Raw genomic sequence first — 16,817 nt, 5'->3', positions numbered from 1 at the left:
CACACACCCTCCTCCCTCCCTAAGGGGGGAAGCAAGAAAGTAACTCCGTGTCAGCAAGGGCGGGAAGCTCCAGATCCGGGTTTTTCTTTCAGTGGATCCATTGGGCCAGCCTAAGTCAGCAGGACCACAACTCCCAGAATGCACCGTGCTGGTAAACAAACACCTGTCACTTTGCACTGCTTCCTGGTGACACGTGGCCGTCCGGTGGCTGTCCTGTTTCACGCCCCCAGCTGTCAATACCTCCTTTCGGGAGAAGCAGCCGTCGTCTTCTGTGGCCGTGTGTTTCCGGTCGTAGACGGTACTCACACAGAGAGCGTCTGCTGTTGCTAGGGGCTACGAACAACAGGTGTTACTATGGCCCGAAGTGATGGTGCTGAAGATACCGACCCCGGCAGGAGGAGGGCTGGAGTTGGCCCCGCCCGCATCCTGCAGTGTCACCTGCGCTGACCGCAGATGTCAGCAGCGAGCGCCGAAGCGCCGCGCCCTCACGGTGGGCAGGTACCAGCTGCCAGGGAGGGCCAGGACTGGCTCCTTCCCAGGGCGCAGGGCTCCGCCCTCCCCGCGGGAGGCATAAAGGCCGGGCCGAGGCCGGGCCAAACACACTGGGATCCGGAGGAAGAGAGTGCGGGTGTCTGAGCATCGCCGCCATCATGTGGACGCTCACCGTGTGCACCGTCGCCGTGTGCTGTGCGGGGCTCCTGATGCTCCAGCCCGCCGACGCCCAGGAGGCCTCGCCCGACATGTAAGTCCGCGCCCCCCCCCCTCCGCCCCCCCCCCCCACCGCTCACCCACTCCACTGCTCGCCCACCAGGACTGAAGCGGCAGGCGTCAGTGTAGACTTGGGGGTAGCTCCATCAGTGTACCTCAGCCCTGTGCTCACCACTGCACACAGCTCCATCAGTGCACCTCAGTACTGACCAGTGCTCACCACTGCACACAGCTCCATCAGTGCACCTCAGCCCTCACTGACAGCATCATGTGCTCACCACTGCACACAGCTCTGTCAGTGCACCTCAGTACTGACCAGTGCTCACCACTGCACACAGCTCCATCAGTGCACCTCAGCCCTCACTGACAGCATCATGTGCTCACCACTGCACACAGCTCTGTCAGTGCACCTCAGCCCTGACCTGTGCTCACCACTGCACACAACTGTCAGTGCACCTCAGCCCTGACCTGTGCTCACCACTGCACACAGCTCTGCTGATGGACCTCAGCCCTGACCCGTGCTCACCACTGCACACAGCTGTCAGTGCACCTCAGCCCTGACCTGTGCTCACCACTGCACACAGCTCTGCTGATGGACCTCAGCCCTGACCTGTGCTCACCACTGCACACAGCTCATTCAGAGTACCTCAGCCCTGACCTGTGCTCACCACTGCACACAGCTCCATCAGTGCACCTCAGCCCTGACATGTGCTCACCACTGCACACAGCTCCATCAGAGTACCTCAGCCCTGACCTGTGCTCACCCCTGCAGACAGCTCCATCAGTGCACCTCAGCCCTGACCTGTGCTCACCACTGCACACAGCTCCATCAGTGCACCTCAGCCCTGACCTGTGCTCACCACTGCACACAGCTGTCAGTGCACCTCAGCCCTGACCTGTGCTCACCACTGCACACAGCTCCATCAGTGCACCTCAGCCCTGACCTGTGCTCACCACTGCACACAGCGCTGTCAAAGCACCTCAGCCCTGACCTGTGCTCACCACTGCCCATAGCTGTCAGTGCACCTCAGCCCTGACCTGTGCTCACCACTGCACACAGCTGTCAATGCACCTCAGCCCTGACCTGTGCTCACCACTGCGCACAGCTGTCAGTGCACCTCAGCCCTGACCTGTGCTCACCACTGCACACAGCTTTGTCAATGCACCTCAGCCCTGACCTGTGCTCACCACTGCACACAGCTGTCAGTGCACCTCAGCCCTGACCTGTGCTCACCACTGCACACAGCTCCATCAGTGCACCTCAGCCCTGACCTGTGCTCACCACTGCACACAGCTGTCAGTGCACCTCAGCCCTGACCTGTGCTCACCACTGCACACAGCTCTGTCAATGCACCTCAGCCCTGACCTGTGCTCACCACTGCACACAGCTGTCAATGCACCTCAGCCCTGACCTGTGCTCACCACTGCACACAGCTCTGTCAGTGCACCTCAGCCCTCACTGACAGCATCATGTGCTCACCACTGCACACAGCTGTCAGTGCACCTCAGCCCTCACTGACAGCATCATGTGCTCACTCCTGCACACAGCTCCATCAGTGCACCTCAGCCCTCACTGACAGCATCATGTGCTCACCACTGCACACAGCTGCAAGTGCACCTCAGCCCTGACCTGTGCTCACCATTGCACACAGCTCTGTCAATGCACCTCAGCCCTGACCTGTGCTCACCACTGCACACAGCTCTGTCAATGCACCTCAGCCCTGACCTGTGCTCACCACTGCACACAGCTCTGTCAATGCACCTCAGCCCTGACCTGTGCTCACCACTGCACACAGCTCTGTCAATGCACCTCAGCCCTCACTGCCAGCATCATGTGCTCACCACTACACACAGCTCCATCAGTGCACCTCAGCCCTCACTGGCAGCATCATGTGCTCACCACTGTACACAGCTGTCAATGCACCTCAGCCCTGACCTGTGCTCACCACTGCACACAGCTGTCAGTGCACCTCAGCCCTGACCTGTGCTCACCACTGCACACAGCTGTCAGTGCACCTCAGCCCTGACCTGTGCTCACCACTGCACACAGCTCTGCTGATGGACCTCAGCCCTGACCTGTGCTCACCACTGCACACCGCTCCGTCAGTGCACCTCAGCCCTCACTGACAGGATCATGTGCTCACCACTGCACACAGCTGTCAGTGCACCTCAGCCCTGACCTGTGCTCACCACTGCACACGGCTGTCAGTGCACCTCAGCCCTGACCTGTGCTCACCACTGCACACAGCTCTGTCAGTGCACCTCAGCCCTCACTGACAGCATCATGTGCTCACCACTGCACACAGCTCTGTCAGTGCACCTCAGCCCTGACCTGTGCTCACCCCTGCACACAGCTCTGTCAGTGCACCTCAGCGCTGACCTGTGCTCACCACTGCACACAGCTCCATCAGTGCACCTCAGCCCTGACCTGTGCTCACCACTGCACACAGCTCCATCAGTGCACCTCAGCCCTGACCTGTGCTCACCACTGCAGACAGCTGTCAGTGCACCTCAGCCCTGACCTGTGCTCACCACTGCACACAGCTCTGTCAGTGCACCTCAGCCCTGACCTGTGCTCACCACTGCACACAGCTCTGTCAGTGCACCTCAGCGCTGACCTGTGCTCACCACTGCAGACAGCTCTGCAATTTGTAACTTTCACCACGAGTACCTATAAATGGTTTCACCTACTTCCATGCTACACTTAATCCCTCATGTAACTTACTTCGCTCTATTGTAAAGCGCTCCGACACCTATGGGTACTGTTTGCGCTATATACAAATGCATAAATAAAGCGAAGGTGGGCAGACAGCTAAAGAAGCCTCCTTGCCAGGGTGCCTGATGCCAGAAAGAAATGTAAATCTGCGCAACTCGTCAATCTGTAATTATAAAAGGGGCTTGGAAGCCGGTGTTGGCTTTAATTCACAGAATCACTTGAAGCTTCTTGATTGAGCGACGTTGCAAGGGTGGAACCAGAGCTGAGAAGTGCGTGCTTTAAAGGGACATTTAAAAAACAAGCATTGGAAATGCAATAGGTCTCGCCTTAGGAAAGTTTGAGCTATTGGTCTTATAAATTATTATAACTTTCGCAAATGTGACACCTATATCATTTGTAATGCAACATTTATTGTATTTACGTGACTTAGATGTATTGATATTACAATTAACAATGGCTTTTAATTTTTTTAAATAATTAATACTTAAATAATGTATTTAATTTGTAATGTCAATAGCTTTAAGTTTTGTAAATAACTTGTGTGAAGATTATGTTTAGTGTTTTTTATTGTGTCGAAAATTCAAAAACAGAAGTGAAAAATTAACCTCTTTTTGTGATTTGTAATAAAGCTTGAAACATTGAGAGAACATATTTGAACCAGTGATGCTGTGGTGGTGATATTGATTCTACAGAATAGATAGGAACACGGTTTGCCAGAAGTGGACTATTCTGTCACAATTAACATGTTTCTCAGGAGCTGCACGCAGATAACAGCAACCAGGCTCCTTTGCATCTGAGTGTCAATTAAGGCTGCTTCCTGCCAAGGCAGGAGGCTGGTTCAGGAGGTGACTGTGATAAGAATATCAAAGCGATGCTTTGATCAGCACGGAGCTGTTCGACAAGAGCACATTTCAAAAGCGCAGGAAGTTGGGGTGGGAGTGACTGCTGTCGGCAATTTATCTGCTCGACTCTTTCCTGTGATACTCAAGGCGCAGCACAAACACTTCAAAGTGGGTGCGCGGCTGCAAGGGTCACTGCGCCATGCAGCCAGAAAGTGGGAACGCCAAGAAAATAGATGGAATGACAATGAAGCGAATGGCAAAAGCTACAATGTGACAGGTCACGCTGCCCTCAGAACCCCTAAAAAATAGCGTGAAGTGAATGTATAGAACACAACAAAGAGAAAGCAGACAAAATAGTTATCAACATAGCGGCCACATGACTTACTAATTCACAGTGGACTGTTGCATTAAAGCACACAGGGATCGCAGATCAAAGTAAATCCTTTAGACAATGAAGCCATAGTAAAATGCTAAAGCCAGCAAGGGGAAAAAAAGATAAGTGCGCCTTGGTAACATGTGTTTCATAGGGCTGTGTGCTACAGACAAATGTGGCAGACCTAAGGGGTGGACTTGTCATCTCAGTCAGTGTGCTGCAAACAATACATAGGAGATAGACAAGCGGCTAAAGATTCTGGACAAGTAGTACTGCTGGTAGCTTGCTGTGATGTTTGGAATTACACGAGGACATGCATTACATGGGGGCAGAAAAGGGGAAACGCTTTACTAGTGATTAACAATAACATGAAAGACAAATGCAGCTATAAAGCTCTCTGCTCTCTGCTTCGGAAGTTACCTGATAATTAGGGCACGAGCGCCACGTTTGACTATATTATACGTTAAACAACAATCCGGTTATGGCTCGGGATGTATCGCAGGGCATTTTAACGGGCCGTGAAGTTAGGTTGCTGATAATGCCAAAGTTCTGAGAAGAGATACCAAAACGCAGTGTGACTAAATGCAGGCGGCTGATGTAAAAAGCCAGCTAATAAGCGGAGCGTGATGAAGTAATTACCTACGGGGCAATATTTGCCTCCTAGCGAGCTTGCGCTGCGTGGCTGATGAGTAACCGTAAAATGTAAGTTGCTGATACTGCCGTGTTTCTGTGAAAGTGAAAAACACAGAACACAGTGTAACTAAAAGCAAACGGCCGGTGTAAAAAAAACGGCAAATGGGCGCTGCGTAATGGCGTAATTACCTGAGGGGCAGTGAATTCCTCCTAACAGTCTCACGCTTCGCGGCTGATGTTGCTGGCTGGTGTCAGCTCGCAAAGAAACGGAAGACCCAAAGTCTGGCTAGTTTATATAAACTACAAAATAATTGGCCGAGAACAAGGGGCTGGATATTCTTAAAGGTGCAGCTGATGTCCGCTCGAAAAAAGACGGAAAACCCAAAGTGTGGCCAGTTGTTATAAGCTACAACATAATTGGTCAAGAACAAGGGGCTGGATATTCTAAAAGGTACAGCTTAAGGCTGCTAACGTTCTGGATTGATAGAACAAGGAGTGCTGGTGTATATTAATTGAGAGGTTTCTTCTAACGCTCTAAATCTTGCGCTATTAATTGATAAGGAAACAGTAACAAGTTAAATAAGGAGACACGGCCGGACGTACGTGAAACTGAAAGCACGGCCGGCCGTGAAAGCCTTTGATGCAGCAGGGGGTGGAGCGGCACCAAGCTGGGCAACAGATGGCTGGCGATTTGCTGCTGTGCACGCACATTTTAGCTCAATGCGCTTGCGCATTGAGCTAAAAGCGCACGGGCACAGCAGCAAATCGCCAGTGTAGTTAAAGTCTGTTTAAGCCCCTATAGTCTCGCTCCGCTCAATGCGCATGCGCATTGAGAGGCGAGACCTACAAAGTACTATGTATAGTCTGGGTTGTACTGAAATCTATATTTTGGCGCCCCCTTTTTATCATAAACCTTTTTGCACATTTGGTAGCACCTTGTCTTCTACTGTGTGTAATGCAAGTTTAAAACAACGACTTCCATATTCACAGTGCGTTATGTCACACACTGTTCTCCACAGCACCACCCAGGTTCAATTCTGCGTCTCTCTGGAAACTCAGACCTCTGCAGTGTCTTAACAGGTTTCATAATGTACGATCATCTTTTCCCACTGATTAACTTAGCTTGCATCTATTTTTCATTTAGGCTGTTCGTTATTTTATAGGTAATCTTCTGAAGGTGGAAGACCAAAAGTTAAAGAATATATATATTTTTTTGTTTAGACACACCTTTGACCCCACGTTTACCCCTCTGACCCCATTTGTGCGCAGCATCAGTTCCCATACTTTTTTTTAATGCACTTCGACCACTGTCCCAGTGTGTTACGTATGGACATTCGGATAGCTCCCCACACTATATGAAGCAACAGAGCGCTATAGGTTACATGGAGGCTCGAGAGACTCTTACTAGACAATGCTGTGTTTCGAAGCAGATGAAACCTCCAGACTCCTTCCCAGGGTGACACCGCTAATTCTAAGGCTCTGCAGAGGCCCAAACACAGTAATTAAGTCCTACTCATTATTAACAGCACTCCTGTAGGTCAAGCATTCAAGACCTCTTTTGTATATACTTATATGTGCATGTACTTTGTGGGCTCTGGAGATCAACCCTAGGTCTTGTCTGCTTCCCCTTAGGGACTCCTCCTCCTTTTTTTTTTTTTTTTTTTTTTCTTCAGTTCAACTGCCTCAATTTAACTGTCTTGATAAAAAATAAAAAGCAGAGGTCGGTAAAATATCAGAATTTCTTTCTGCTGAGACTTTCCCTTTTTTTGTTTTTAGGTCTCGCCTAGTGTTGGTTGCATCGCACACGCGCTGTCACTTTGCGAGGCATGCAGTATACACTATAGCGGGGAAGCTTTGTTTAAGCTCCGCCCATCTTTTTAATTGGCTTTCATCCTAAATGCTGCATGCTGATTTTTTTTTTTTTTTTTTTTTTTTTTTTTATTTTTTTGGGCTTTTTAGTCCCTCCGCCTCACGGCCATGTCGTCATTTGTATGCTTCCATGGCTATTGGCCCCTTTACTTTAAAAAGTATTTTGTTCCCCTCCCTCCCCACCCCCCTCCCTCCTGTTCATTCTTTTTTGGAAGCCTGCACTTCCTTAACGAATGCAATAGGTCTCGCGTAAATGAGTCCTATTGAATTTTAAATGGTTGTTTTTCCTGTAATTTGCTGCCCGAATTCGCACTCCTTTATACGTCTCATAGTATTGCATGCGAGGGCATGCGCTGCTCACTTTGTTTGTCTTGCACGCTAAGCCGGAGAGCAGCAGAAATCACTGGCGGAGCCGTCCTTGGCGCAGGGGGCCATAGAACACAGCTTGCCAGCGCTCCCCCATACCCTGCTTCAAGACCATCTTAACCTGATTAATACAATCTGTGTAAATTCACCTCTTCCGCTACAAAAACAGATGGGTAATAGCGTAATGCTGAAATCCTGCTCTACACAATACGGACACAGTGATTGCAAACCTGATAGCTTGCCATATGGATGTCTAAGGGTTGATTAAAAAAAAAAAAAAAAAAGGATCGCTAGGCAAAGCTTTCGAACAACAACGTTCTCACGCCTCTGTCATTTCATTAAAACCGAAACTGCAAAAAACAAAGGGTAGCAGCGCTGGTTACTAATGCTGAAATAATGAAGCAAAAAGAGACGAGGCGCTGTATATGCAAAGTTAACAGCACAGCTCACTTTTTGTCAGCTTGCTAAGGGTTATCAGCATTAAGTGGCATGTCCATAGGACATCATGGTACTTTAAGGGGAGAAATATATTGGAGCATCGAAACCTCTTCTTGGTCAGGCAGAAATAATCATTTGTCCCCAAGGAGCAGAGTTCTATTTAAATCCTTCCTAAAATATCAACTCTACATAAATGATTTTTTGCATTACACCCCCCCCCCCCCCAGATGGACTTGAATTGAGCCCTTTTGAGGCTAAATAAAACAATACAGAATTGCTATAGCTTGTTCACGATTGCGCTTTTAAACCTGTCAGATTTGCTAAGGTGTGTTTACACATTTCGTTAGCGTAAAGGCCACCTCACCTTTGGCAGACTACTGTTGCTTGGTGATTGTATTATAGGTCCTGTGAGATAGGTACTTCCCAGTGCATGCTGTTTCTTTTGTCTAGAGCATGTAATGTCTTTATTACACACAAAATAAAGCAATTCCCAAACCAGGAGTTTGTTCCTAAAAAATAAAGTGTTCTTCATCATTTGCAATAGGTCTCCAAATTAATCAAGTTTGAGCTATTTGCATTGTAAATGACAATGACGTTTGTTTATGTTTTCATTTTTAAAAACCTAAATAAAAGGCATTGTCATTTACAATGGCAATAGGTTAAACTCAAAAATGCAAGACCTATTTGCATTGCAAATGCTTGTTTATATTTCTGGCAACTGCCTCTATTTAACTTTCTTGATAGAAAACGACCAGCAGAGGTCAGTAAATTACCAGAATCACTTTAGCATTCTCTAGATTCCAGTCAATAGAAATTGTCTTCCACGAGCACCCGTAGGCAATAAAAAAAAATCGGATCTTGTATTTTCAGTGATATGACCACCGAAGGCCCTGATTTTTATATTAAAAACAGAGCTTTGGACTATACCATTTCCCGCTGAAAGGCAATAATTCTCTCCATGTGCTCCTGTACCTGGTGTGTCACGCAGTTTGGTGCTTACATGTTAAAGAACAGTAGATGTTTCAGCCAGTGGCGGCTGGTGACATTTGAACGTGGTGAGGCGGAAAATGATTTCTGCACTGTAGCTCACAAGCGCAGCGCGCATGCCCGAACACCCTTGAGAAAAAATTTGAACATCGAGTGGTTCATCACAGTACCCTCTGGTTCATCACTGCCGCCCTCTGGTTCATCACTGCCGCCCTCTGGTTCATCACTGCCGCCCTCTGGTTCATCACTGCCGCCCTCTGGTTCATCACTGCCGCCCTCTGGTTCATCACTGCCGCCCTCTGGTTCATCACTGCCGCCCTCTGGTTCATCACTGCCACGCTCTGGTTCATGTCCAAAGGGATTCAACTCTGGCACAATTATGTCCACTGATGACAGTGATAGGGCATCCTTGGGTGAACCATAGCATAAGGGTCGCACGGCTATCCTCATCAGAGCATGAGCACGCGGGGCTAATTGTGGCCTTTATGTCACATAACAGTGGCTGTCATTAGAATATTAACGTCCGTGACTGACACTGTGTGGTGTTTATGCACGAGGGTAGGCAGCCGCTGCACACTTGTGGCGCTGGTACAATGTTGACATCCTTGGCACGTCCTGGTAACAGCTGTTCTGACGGCGCAGAATCAGACAATGTGATGCAATTGTCTATGGAAATTGAAAGCTGACATTTGGGGGAAAATAGATGAAATCGGATTTTTGAAACAAAAATGTACTTTTCTTTAGAAAAAGTAAAGATTTTTTTTTTGGGGCGTTCACCAAAAATGGAAAGTGCATAGTGGATAGAGCACGTGTATTTTGAGAATCTGTCATGCTGGTGTTTGAAAACAGAATGATAAATGAGCAATCCCCATTTACAGCTGCTCTTTGAAGGGTAGTTGGGGGGGATTTACAGCTGCTCGTGTTTCCTCTGTGCCAGGGGGCACTTGCTGCTGTTGTTATTGCCTTGGTCGTGTGGGCGCATCCTATCCCCGCCCCATTAGGAGACCGGGGGCTGCGGCATGAGGCAACCCCCGGTCTCCCAAGGGGGAGGCTAGTGCGCATGTCCGCGCCGGGCAGGAAAATGACCTGTCCGAAAGAGGACACGGCACTAGCGTGTCTGCACAGCCCCGCCTCCCCCTATTCCTGATGGTTTCTGGTCCGGCACAGTAAACGGCCGGCCAGAAACTCGTTCCTGAATGTGTGATTTAGGCACACATTGGCAGTCCGGATGGCGGCGGTGTGCATTGGGAGGGCAACGCCCCAACGCCCCAATGGACGCACCGCCGCTGGTTTCAGCACCCAGGCTAATGTGCTGCATAGCTAAATACGTATAAGGTCCCAAAGGCGTGACTGATTGCATTATAAATGCTTGTTTTTATTAGCCGTGTCCGTCTGGGACAGGAAATAGACCAAGCACCAAGATAAAAGTGGCCCAAATTTGTGAATTTGATAGGTTAAAAAAAAAGGGGGGGGGAAGCAACAGCAAAGACAGGCCCAGGGGACTGTAAAAAAGTGGGCCGTGTTTGCAAGGTAAACTAGTAATCTGCAAAGACCTGCTCTAAATGATTTTTTTTGCAAGGTATGGAATATTGCATGGATTTGAGCTTGCTGTAGGCAATGTTTGTTTTAATATCCGGCACATCAATGGTAAAGACTGGCCCAGGAGGCCGAAAAGAAAAAAAATCAGGCATGTTAACACAATCCTTGTATTTGGGCTTGCTGCAGGCAATGCGAGTTTTAATATCTGGTAAATCAACACTAAAATAGGCTCCAGGCAGCCAAAAAAAGGTCCACACCCTCACCTTAGAGGTCACCTGGCAGAAATGATCCCGCCAGGGGGCGGCAAGGTGGGGAGCGGACTGCCTGTTAAATGGCGGGCCCTGCTGCACGTGCGCTCCTTTTGGCGGGAAAGAAGTGCTGGCGTGAGCAAGCGGCTGACACAGCAGGCCGTGGGCGACAGCGTCCACTGCAAAGATGGCAGGAAGCTTGCAAAAAGGCTCTCAGTCAGATGTGAATGGGCAACAGCTGGTTTTTAAAGGACCTTTGCTTCCAGGCGCAGGCAGGCGTATGACGTCACACGTAGCGCGCTCCCCATGCTTTCAGTACCACTGGAGTGCCTGCAGTGAAGCTGCTATGGAGCACGCTCCAGAGTCCCTCTTTTGTGTTTACTGCAAGCATCTGGAAGTCTTCTACTGAGCAGCTGTGCAGGACAAGGGTTCATGGGCCGCCAAGCAAGGTCTGCCTGGCCGCAGGCGGCCCACACGGAGTACCACGGACCCATAGCATGTGCCTCAGCAGTTCACTCAGGAAAGCCATAGAGTGAACAATAGAAACCATAGCACCAGCCATGCTCTCTGGTCAGAAGGTTCAGACCAGACTGGTAGAGAAGAAAACCCAAAAGAATGTAATAATATATACCATGGAAGTAACTATCCTAAGGTCCAGGTGCGGCAGGTGTAGACCCATATGAATGGGCAGCGTACACCCAGCCAGGAGGAGTCCACCCAGGTGTGACGGGGAGAGAGCCACGTGGATGGGCAAAAACAACAGGTGATGGACAGAATGCAGAACAGTGTCATACATTCACCCCAGTACAGAGATCTGGGCCTAAATCCATCGTTTTTTTGCTCACCATGCCTTTCCAGTTTGGACCCAGCCATATGCAAATCAGCCTTGACCCTGTGCCGCATGGGAACAGTCCAGCCCGAACTGCCAGTCCAGGTCCTCCCTCGACTGGAAACAAGCTTCCTAGGACCGGTTTCGGGCTTTCCGCCCTCATCAGCCAGGATAGCTTGATTCCAGTGGCGTGGAGAGCACAGGACCCAAGTCTGGGCATACCTGTCCCACTCGGGTGACAAATGCAAAAACAGGTGATGGACAGAATGCAGAACAATGTCATACATTCACCCCAGTACAGAGATCTGGGCCTAAATCCATAGTTTTTTGCTCACCATGCCATTCCAGTTTGGACCCAGCCATATGCAAATCAGTCTTGACCCTGTGCTCACTTGGCCACTGGATTCAAGATAGCCTGGCTGATGAGGATTATGAATCCAAAACCGGTCCCAGGATGCTTGTTTCCGGTCCAGGGAAGACATGGCTTGGCAGTTCGGCTGGACTGTTCCCATGAGGCACAGGGTCAGACTGAATTGCATATGGCCATGTCTGACCTGGGGTGGCTGAGTGGGCTAAAGAATGGTGAGGGATTAAACCCAGATCTGTTGACTGGGGGTGAGTGTTTGATTTGATTTGCTCAAACTCTCCGTCCGTCATCCCCATCCCCTTTTGTATCGCATGAATAGACAGTGTACACCCAGCCAGGAGGAGTCCTCCCAGGTGTGGCAGTGAGGGACCCATATGAATGGGCAGTGTACACCCAGTTATGGTAAATGCTCCTCGGGAGCAGTTTGTGAAAGCCGGACCACACGCATACATGGGTTTGTAGGGTCTGTGTTGGTGAAGTGATACCCTCTTTTTTGCGACTTAAAGAAACCCAAGAGGGCGTTGCTCAAGCGAATCTCTGAAAGAAATTGTGTCTCAATGGTGTTATGTACAAACCCCTTCCGCTTGCAAAACTGCTGGAGGCGCTGATGTGAAAGAGGGTGAAGAAAGAACTGATTCATGTTGAACCAAAGTAACATTCTTTAGAAAAGACTGACAAGGAAGAGATGCTACTGGGAGGAAATACCACTTTAATTTGGTGGAGACCTTATGCTGTGTTAGTCTTTATCTTCAAATCCAGGTGCGCACTGCAGCCTTGACTGAGGGGTCGTCAGCCCCCAAGCCTGAGGCCCTGGGAGAACTGCATGGTGTTCCCTTCATCCTGAGCACTGAGGGGACTCCTTGCCTTGCCCCCACCCTCCTCCAGAGGGAGGAGCGAACAGTGTCCCCTTTATCAGGAACCAGCTCCCAGCACATCCGTCTGCATGGCACAGAGGAGGCGCAGTGCAGCTTGGGTTATTTTCAAAGCATCAGGAAACATCCAAACTCAGCCTGGCTCCTTGCTGGACAGACGGTCCCTCCACTGAGCCCCAGGCAAGACGTTCTGAAGTGCTATAAATTTCAGTTTTCTAAGCCCAGGAAAAAATCCAAATGGTGCCGACCAACCCCAGGCCTTTCTGAGTGTTGGAAACTTAAAAGAGTCTAGGGGGGTGTGGGGTACATGGGTCAGAGACTGGATTTCTGTGAAGGAAAGTTTCAGAAAGTGTTGAACAGCAAACCTCCCCCAGCCCAGAATCCCATAGAGCTACCAATGAAGAGTACCTCACCTGGGAGCGAGGCCCGTCCTCGACAGAGCCTCACCTGGGAGCGAGGCCCGTCCTCGACAGAGCCTCACCTGGGAGCGAGGCCCGTCCTCGACAGAGCCTCACCTGGGAGCGAGGCCCGTCCTCGACAGAGCCTCACCTGGGAGCGAGGCCTGTCCTCGACAGAGTCTCACCTGGGAGTGAGGCCTGTCCTCGACAGAGTCTCACCTGGGAGTGAGGCCTGTCCTCGACAGAGTCTCACCTGGGAGTGAGGCCTGTCCTCGACAGAGTCTCACCTGGGAGTGAGGCCTGTCCTCGACAGAGCCTCACCTGGGAGCGGTGGGCCTGTCCTCGACAGTCTCACCTGGGAGCGAGGCCTGTCCTCGACAGCCTCACCTGGGAGCGGAGCCTGTCCTCGACAGAGCCTCACCTGGGAGCGGAGCCTGTCCTCGACAGAGCCTCACCTGGGAGTGAGGCCTGTCCTCGACAGAGCCTCACCTGGGAGTGAGGCCTGTCCTCGACAGAGCCTCACCTGGGAGTGAGGCCTGTCCTCGACAGAGCCTCACCTGGGAGTGCGCCTGTCCTCGACAGAGCCTCACCTGGGAGTGAGGCCTGTCCTCGACAGTCTCACCTGGGAGTGAGGCCTGTCCTCGACAGAGCCTCACCTGGGAGTGAGGCCTGTCCTCGACAGAGCCTCACCTGGGAGTGAGGCCTGTCTTCGACAGAGCCTCACCTGGGAGTGAGGCCTGTCTTCGACAGAGCCTCACCTGGGAGCGGTGGGCCTGTCCTCGACAGAGCCTCACCTGGGAGCGGTGGGCCTGTCCTCGACAGAGCCTCACCTGGGAGTGAGCCTGTCCTCGACAGAGCCTCACCTGGGAGTGAGCCTGTCCTCGACAGAGCCTCACCTGGGAGTGAGGCCTGTATTCGACAGAGTCTCACCTGGGAGTGAGGCCTGTATTCGACAGAGTCTCACCTGGGAGTGAGGCCTGTATTCGACAGAGCCTCACCTGGGAGTGAGCCTGTCCTCGACAGAGCCTCACCTGGGAGTGAGCCTGTCCTCGACAGAGCCTCACCTGGGAGTGAGGCCTGTCCTCGACAGAGCCTCACCTGGGAGTGAGGCCTGTCCTCGACAGAGCCTCACCTGGGAGTGAGGCCTGTCCTCGACAGAGCCTCACCTGGGAGTGAGGAACGTCCTCGACAGAGCCTCACCTGGGAGTGAGGAACGTCCTCGACAGAGCCTCACCTGGGAGTGAGGCCTGTCCTCGACAGAGTCTCACCTGGGAGCGGCGGGCCTGTCCTCGACACAGTCTCACCTGGGAGCGGCGGGCCTGTCCTCGACAGTCTCACCTGGGAGCGGGCCTGTCCTCGACAGTCTCACCTGGGAGCGGGCCTGTCCTCGACAGTCTCACCTGGGAGCGAGGCCTGTCCTCGACAGAGCCTCACCTGGGAGCAGCGGGCCTGTCCTCGACAGAGCCTCACCTGGGAGTGAGGACCGTCCTCGACAGAGCCTCACCTGGGAGTGAGGCCTGTCCTCGACAGAGCCTCACCTGGGAGCGGCGGGCCCGTCCTCGACAGAGCCTCACCTGGGAGCGGCGGGCCCGTCCTCGACAGAGCCTCACCTGGGAGCGGCGGGCCCGTCCTCGACAGTCTCACCTGGGAGTGAGGCCTGTCCTCGACAGAGCCTCACCTGGGAGTGCGCCTGTCCTCGACACAGTCTCACCTGGGAGTGAGGCCTGTCCTCGACAGAGTCTCACCTGGGAGCGGTGGGCCTGTCCTCGACAGAGTCTCACCTGGGAGTGAGGCCTGTCCTCGACAGAGTCTCACCTGGGAGCGGTGGGCCTGTCCTCGACAGAGTCTCACCTGGGAGCGGTGGGCCTGTCCTCGACAGAGTCTCACCTGGGAGTGAGGCCTGTCCTCGACAGAGTCTCACCTGGGAGCGGCGGGCCTGTCCTCGGCAGAGCCTCACCTGGGAGCGGCGGGCCTGTCCTCGACACTCTATAACTCAATAGTTTCCTAAGTTTGAACAAGTGTCTGTATCAAGAAGATGGGAATCTGAATCCTATCTTAAACATACAAAACCACCTCGACCAGGAGGCATGCAGACAGACTCAACGTGGGCCTTCAGGATCTACACGCCTGCTGCCTTTGGAGCACCAATGTTGCCCATCCCCTGACCACAAGGAGTCCACCGGCCGTTAACCCGAAGCACTGTCCTCCCTTGCAGTTTGAGCTTTAATGCCACTCTGACTGTATGAGCTTTCATCCTTGGACTCCCTGTGCCCTCTGTAAACCGTCTCTTCTCCAGCAAAGCTCTAAATGTTGTCCAGGAGTCACAGCCGAGACTGATTCCAAGCTGCTTGGTGGCTTTCTGAGCGTTGTTGCGGACTGTCCTCTGCTGGAGCTGGAGTTCACACGCTGGCAGGACTAGTCGGGGGCTTCCTCAGAAGGATTGGGTTTGCCCCAGTACACCTGTAGGCTGGGCAGTGCAGGGGTTCCCAGCCTGGGGGCAGCACCCCCCCTGGGGGTGCGAGATGGCATTGCAGGGGATGTGACAAAGTGGGAAAGGATGTACTGTATGCATAATAGGAATCTGGCGAGACTAGGCGCAGGGGGTGTGGACATCAATCAAACCTTTCCTGGGGTGCAGAGCATGGAAAAGGTTGGGACCCCTGCTGTGGTGCCGCTGAAAGCAGTAGCCGGTCTCCTGAATCTGTAGCCTTGACCAGTGTGTATCTCTAGCCCTGATCATGAGTAGCTCTTGGCTTGTGCCCTCAGTCGGGGCAGTTTGCCAATGCTGGGCTTGGCATACCACCTTGAGTCGCCGCTCCCCTCCCAGAGGGCACCTTCTCCAGGAGCCCAGACTTGCCCACAGTCAGGAGAAACCTGCCAGTCCTGTCTGGGAATAGGGAAGGCGGGGGCGCTACCTGCTCTCGGGCAGGGCTCTTTGAACTGCTTCACAGGCAGCTCCAGCCTTGGCAGCATGTGCCCAGGATCACACACAAGGCTGGCATTCTATGCACTGCTGAGGTCTGCCAGTTGGGTCTTCTGCACTGAAGTGGAATATACACATCCAACTAGGCCTGGGCAACATGTGAATGATGCTGGAGTTATTGGCGGAGTTCGGGTAATTTTGTGTTACTCTTTTGACACGAAATTAACAAAATATATGTATTTACATGTTATGCCTGTGAGAAGTTGGCCTGATATATGATGCTCACTAGTTCTAGTGATTACCTTGTATCAGTCCAAACAACCCTTATGGGGATTGGTTGTAAGTCAACCTTATAGATCAGCTATCCTAATGATAGCATGGACAAAGCAGTCTTAGGCTAAACTCTTTTGGCATGTGACGCCAGCTGTTTTACCACAATATAACCCTTTGAATACCAGATGAAAGGACACCACACAGGTTATGAAAATAAACAGTATATTTATTAATAACAACACCTCTGAACTCTTTGAGGTCAGAGGGCTAAGCACATGACAATGTCTTGAAAAATACGACAAGTTGCACAAAATTACAATGGTGCCCTAGAGGCACGAAAAACCATATACTAAGTAAGTGGAATGTGAAAGTCGATAAAAAGAATGGAGCTGTCCAGAGGATGGAGGTTTGCTAGGACTACGCTATCTTCACCTTA

General features: G+C 51.5%; 1 pseudogene across 1 annotated transcript in view; it reads left to right on the top strand.

Annotated features, from left to right (window-relative positions):
* Positions 1-588: 588 nt before the first annotated feature.
* LOC144770899 (alpha-2-macroglobulin-like) overlaps positions 589-16,817 on the top strand; it is a 198,468-nt pseudogene continuing 182,239 nt past the window's right edge. The window contains exon 1 of the transcript XR_013599063.1: positions 589-742. The product of XR_013599063.1 is annotated as an alpha-2-macroglobulin-like (transcript). The remainder of the gene's footprint in view (positions 743-16,817) is intronic.

Source organism: Lissotriton helveticus, chromosome 7, assembly GCF_964261635.1.
Source record: "Lissotriton helveticus chromosome 7, aLisHel1.1, whole genome shotgun sequence".
NCBI lineage: Eukaryota > Metazoa > Chordata > Amphibia > Caudata > Salamandridae > Lissotriton > Lissotriton helveticus.
The sequence above is the reverse complement of the archived record's forward strand: the minus strand, read 5'-3'. Positions and strand labels throughout refer to the sequence as shown.